Below are 6531 nucleotides of genomic sequence, written 5' to 3'. Positions count from 1 at the left end.
ATATTGAGATTCATTGGGAGAGTCCTTAGAAAATTTAGTCCATCAACAAAGGAGTTGGCTTACAATTCACTCGTTCGACCTATACTTTGAGTATTGCTAATCATTGTGGGATCCGTACCAGGTCGGGTTGACAGACGAGATAGAGAAGATCCAAAGAAGAGCGGTGCGTTTCGTCACAGCGTTATTTGGTAAGCCTGATGCGTTACGGAGATGTTTAGCAAACTCAAGTGACAGACTCTGCAAGAGAGGCGCTCTGCATCGCGGTGTAGCTTGCTGTCCAGGTTTCGAGAGGGTGCGTTTCTGGATGAGGTATCGAATATATTGCTTCCCCTTACTTAGACCTCCCGAGGAGATCACGAATGTGAAATTAGAGAGATTCGAGCGCGCATGGAGGCTTTCCGGTAGACGTTCTTCCCGCGAACCATACGCGACTGAAACAGGAAAGGGAGGTATTGACAGTGGCACGTAAAGTGCCCGCCGCCACACACCGTTAGGTGGCTTGCGGAGTATAAATGTAATTGTGGGTAGATCAATGGCCGACAACGCCAGCTTCATGCAACACCAGCATTAACCGTCCCTGTATTGACTGACCAGGTACGACAGACATGGAACTCCATCCCACAAAATGACATTCGGCACATATGCACGCACGTTTGTGTACTTGCATTTAACATTCTGGCGGTTACACCGGTTATTAATGTACCACCATTTCACATTCGCAATGGCTTGTCTTGCGCTTACATTAACCTGTGATCTTGCAATGTTAATCACATAAATATGCTACCTAGAAAAACATATTCCCGAAATTTCATTACTCTACATTAATTATTTCTTGGTGTTGCGATTTTATTTCCGTCAGTGTATGTCTAAGCGTGATGTAAGTTCGTATGTCCACGCAATTTCAGGGCTCGAAATGCATCATGCTTCAAGTGAAAACAAGTTTATGACTGAATTCCGATCATCCTTAGTTTGCATGTAACTTAGTCACAGCTCGAAAATTATCTGCTGTGTATAAAATTTTAAAAAATAAAACTCTTGAAACTTGTGCAACAGATCGTTAACAGACGACAGCTCATCACAGTTTAAGGTAAATACCGTGTGCAGAGGCATAAACTGGTTGCTTCACCACTGTAAACTCGAGCGACCTTGGGTAATTTTTGCTCATTTTGTCACATAACTAATCATCCACCGTAGATTGATTGTCATCCTAAAAATAGTACTGAACTTTGAACCGGAATCGGACGATTTTCGTAGTACCGACCAACATCATAACGTAAGTGTAGGAACAATTTTGTAAAGAAACTTCTAGCTGAACTTTAATATTGTCGTGTTTAGGATAATTTAACCTTCTGAGAGTTAATATATGATATTGTTGAGTTTAGGATTACTTCACTGTTTGATGCTGACGAGATTCGTTATCCTGACAACTGTTTTTTTTTACATTGAAAACTATATAAAATCGTGTATTTTGCGCTAATATTGCGACATTAAACATGCCATTTCAATTTAAACAGTTGGCTTCAATCCTAGAATAAGTAAACCACAAATATTGAACCTTACAACTGTACTCGAGAACTAGGAAATGCGATGCGTTGTAATCTTTTCACCATCGTGCGACATTTGCATACAATGGAGGAGGTTCAAAAACCGGGTTAATGGATACCTCATGCTCTAAACCAAAATCACAAAAATCAGTATGCGTCTTTGCTTGCTTCTCATCAACGGGCTCGTGAACAGCTCCGACCATTCCTATCCTGTATTGTTACTGGCGACGAGAAATGGTGTCTTTATACCAGATAAGGAAAAGAAAGGAATGGCTGAGCTCAAACAAAGCAGCTGCTCACTGTACAAAGACCTGTGCGCATCTACGAAAGAAAATGTTACGCCTCTGATGCAACAGCGACGGTTAGGTGTACAGTGAAAAAAAAAATTGCTTCTCAGAGCTCTAACCATCACTGCTGACATTCAGTGTTGGGTTGGTAGTCATTCTGCAACAACCTTTTTATTCATTCGATTTTGCGCCCTCGGATTTTCACCTTTTCTGCTCTCTATCGAAGAACTTTCAATGGACCTCCTTTACCGATGGAAATGTACTCCGATCATGGCTCGACGAGGTCATGGCCTCAAAACCACGTGGTTTCTAGAGTCGCGTAATCGATAAGCTACTCCAGCGTTGCAGAGTGTTTTAAGCAGTGAAGGAGAATATATTAATGTTGACTAAAGTCTCTGTTATGGGTATCAGTTGTGTTTATTAAACTTATGGAAAAATGCTACGAAGCTATGCACGAGCCTAATAGAAATAATTTCAAGTGTGTCTCAGGGAGGTGAGTTGGGGCCCTTGCTGTTCATGTTGTATATTAATGACGTTGCAGATTGTAACCTCCGACTTTTTGCAGATGATGCAATTATCTGTAATGTAGTACTGTCTGAAGAAAGTGGCACAAATATTCAGTCGACGCTTGATAAGATTTCAAAGTGATACAAAATTTGGCAACTTGCTTCAGATGTTCAGAAATGTAAAATTGTTTTCATAAAGAAACAACAATGACTAAAAGATCAACGGGTCACCACAGATATCAGTCAACTCATAGAAAAGTCTACATGTAACAGTTTGTAGGGATATGAAATGAAACGATCACATAGTCAGTCGTGATTAAAGCATGTGGCACATTCCATTTCGTTTGTAGAATACTAGGGAAATCCGACAAGCCTCCAAAGGAGAATGTTTACAAAACACTTTTGCCACCTATACTAGAATATTTCTCAAATAGAGCTAACAGGGGATACTGAACGTGTACAAAGTAGATCAGCAAGAATGATCTCAGATTTGTTTCACCCATGGGAGACTGTCACAGAGATGCTGGAAAACTCAACGGGAAAACGTCTGATGACTGACGTATAGTATTCTGATAAAGTCTACATTAAAATTCCTTAAAAGACATCATAGTCGCCGTTGACTGTATAAAATATTTATTGTTACTATAGCAATTTCGGCCTTATGGCCATTTTCAAGTAACACTGGAAAGTTGTTGTTGCTGCGGTCTTCAGTTTGATGCAGCTCTCCATGCTACTCTATCCTGTGCAAGCTTCTTCATCTCCCAGTACCTACTGCAACCTACATCCTTTTGAATCTGCTTAGTATATTCATCTCTTGGTCTCCCTCTACGATTTTTACCCTCCACGCTACTCTCCAATGCTAAATTTGTGATCCCTTGATGCTTCACATGTCCTACTAACCGGTCCCTTCTTTTTGTCACGTTGTGCCACATACTCCTCTTCTCCCCAATTCTATTCAATACTTCATCATTTGTTATGGGATCTACCCATCTAATCTTCAGCATTCTTCTGTAGCACCACATTTCGAAAGCTTCTATTCTCTTCTTGTCCAAACTAGTTGTCGTCCATGTTTCACTTCCATACATAGCTACGCTCCATACAAATACTTCCAGAAACGACTTCCTGACACTTAAATCTATACTCGATGTTAACAAATTTCTCTTCTTCAGAAACGCTTTCCTGGCCATTGCCAGTCTACATTTTATATCCTCTCTACTTTGACCATCATCAGTTATTTTGCTCCCCAAATAGCAAACCTCCTTTACTACTTTAAGTGTCTCATTTTCTAATCTAATTCCCTCAGCATCACCCGACTTAATTCGACTACATTCCATTATCCTCGTTTTGCTTCTGTTGATGTTCATCTTATATCCTCCTTTCAAGACACTGTACATTCCGTTCAACTGCTCTTCCAAGTCCTTTGCTGTCTCTGATAGAATTACAATGTCATCGGCGAATCTCAAAGTTTTATATCTTCTCCATGGATTTTAATACCTACTCAGAATTTTTCATTTGTTTCCTTTACTGCTTGCTCAATATACAGATTGAATAACATCGGGGAGAGGCTACAACCTTGTCTCACTCCCTTCCCAACCACTGCTTCCCTTTCATGTCCCTCGACTCTTATAACTGCCATCTGGTTTCTGCACAAATTGTAAATAGACTTTCACTCCCTGTATTTTACCACTGCCACCTTTAGAATTTGAAAGAGAGTATTCCAGACAACATTGTCAAACGTTTTCTCTAAGTCTACAAATGCTAGTAACATTGGTTTGCCTTTCCTTAATCTTTCTTCTAAGATAAGTCATAAGGTCAGTATTGCCTCACGTGTTGCAATATTTCTACGGAATCCAAACTGATCTTCCCCGAGGTCGGATTCTACTAGTTTTTCCATTCGTCTGTAAAGAATTCGCGTTAGTATTTTGCAACTGTGACTTATTAAACTGACAGTTCGGTAATTTTTACGTCTGTCAACACCTGCTTTCTTTGGGATTGGAATTATTATATTCTTCTTGAATTCTTTGGGTATTTCGCCTGTCTCATACATCTTGCTCACTAGATGGTAGAGTTCTGTCAGGATTGGCTTTCCCAAGGCCATCAGTAGTTCTAATGGAATGTTATCTACTCCTGGGGCCTTGTTTCGACTCAGGTCTTTCAGTGATCTGTCAAACTCTTCACGCAGTATCGTATCTCCCATTTCATCTTTATCTACATTCCCTAAACAAAACATACAAAAGTGAAGCACAGGGTGTATATATATAATTAACCAAAAATTTCATTAAAGAAGTAGCTGAGTTATAAAAATTGGAGATATATGTACGGGAAGTTACAAAAGGCAGAGTAGGTATAACAGATGATATCACACTTCAAAGAGAAGATGTTAACTATAAAAAAACTTAAGTATGCCAAATTAACGTATTTAGGAGTAATATCAGAGAAAATTGCACAGGTGTTTAAGAAAACCAACGTAGGGATCAGCTTTCACACAGACAATACCTTGAATAAAAAATTCAGGCGTGGAACAGGTGGAACAAACCAGTTTGCTAGATCAGGGATTTACAGAATAGAATGTGGCCCATGCACAAAATGTTATATTGGACAAACTTGGCTGGCATTTAACGACAGGTTTAAAGAATACGTCAGGCAGACAGAGAGCAATACCTCTAGCTTTAGCAAACACTTAATTGAGAATAAACATATGGCCAGCAACATAGATTCATCCTTCAAAGTATTGCATTCTGTGCTTAAAAGTAGAATCATGAATAATCTACAAGAAATAGAGATTTGCAAAGTATTAAAAATCGTCCCAATGACCTACTTAATGATCAAACTGGTTTAAAAAATAAAAGATTTTTAGTTAATTTCCAGTCCGTTTTATGTACAAATGATAGATTGTAAAATGGCTTACAGGCGCAATACCTTGGCATCTGATAGTTTACCACCCTGACATTTTGTATAGACAAGCGTGTAAACCAGGTTTTTTTTTTTTTAAAAAAAGACCTAGATACTTCAAAATTATATTAGTAACTGTGTAATGTCATATCCGCTACCACTCGCAATGTATCTATTCTCTTATTTTATGTATTTTAAGATCGCCAGTTTTTATGAGATGTATCTGACCAGTTTTGTCTTAAATCATAAGTAACAAGTTTTATCAGTAATCTGGTGTATTTTATTGTAAAGAAATGTTTATGGACTATAGAGAGGGAAGAAAAGCATACTCCAATGTATTTTATTTTTGTATGTTTTATAAATGAAATGTAGCCTCGACATTTCATTGTATCCAAAGGTTGGGAATTATGGTATCAATCTACTTCAACAGTAATTCATAAAATTGTACAGTTATTTTAGACACTTACCGAAAAACATTTTAAGCAATTTCGATGGAATAGTACACATATTTACTTAGTCCTGTTTGCTATAATAAAGCCTGGTTGAAGGATGCATCAAGTATTTGTGCGGAGGCATTGTGGTGTCTTGTCAGAATTTTATTATTATAGCACTATTTAGTAAGCTGTATGATGTCGACAGATGAAAAGACTTTACGATATAAAGCTCATAAGTTGTATCCCTGGTGTGCCCTATCTTTGCTACGTGCACAGGCACAGGCAGTATCTTTAGTACATGTATTTTCGCGCCAACTGACTTAGCTCCACATGTTGTCAGTGCACCTGAACTTGTATGTGTGATAGATTATTAGAACGAAGGTAACATCGACAGTTCAGAATATATTTAACAACATATTACGATGTAATAAATGTCGTACTCATCGGATCTTGTGGGACTCTCACAGTCAAAAGGCTGCATTTTGACTACGACATAGTTTTATATTCTGACAGAATGTAAGTAATGTACATTTGTCTCCAATTTTTATAATTGCGCTACTTTCTTCCCTGTTGAAACCTTCCCGTCTCCTCTATACCTCTTTTGTTAATGATAACCTTCCCTTTTGCAATAACCTATGTAACCTTCCCTTAGGATTTTTATCTGTTGCTTAATAATAACAAATGAAATCTTCCCTTTAAAATTGATTCACTTTCTCAAACTTTGCATAGAAATTTAATTGCTGCCTTTCAAAAGTGATTTTCGGATTATTTCGACGAAACATAGAATGTGTCGTCGTCGTGGTCCTCAGTCGTTACCTGCAATAACCCAAAACTGTTCCTTACCTTTTTTACTGTTACTGGATCGCCA

The sequence above is a fragment of the Schistocerca gregaria genome, chromosome 8, assembly GCF_023897955.1.
Source record: "Schistocerca gregaria isolate iqSchGreg1 chromosome 8, iqSchGreg1.2, whole genome shotgun sequence".
Lineage (NCBI taxonomy): Eukaryota > Metazoa > Arthropoda > Insecta > Orthoptera > Acrididae > Schistocerca > Schistocerca gregaria.
This window is presented reverse-complemented; position numbering follows the sequence as displayed.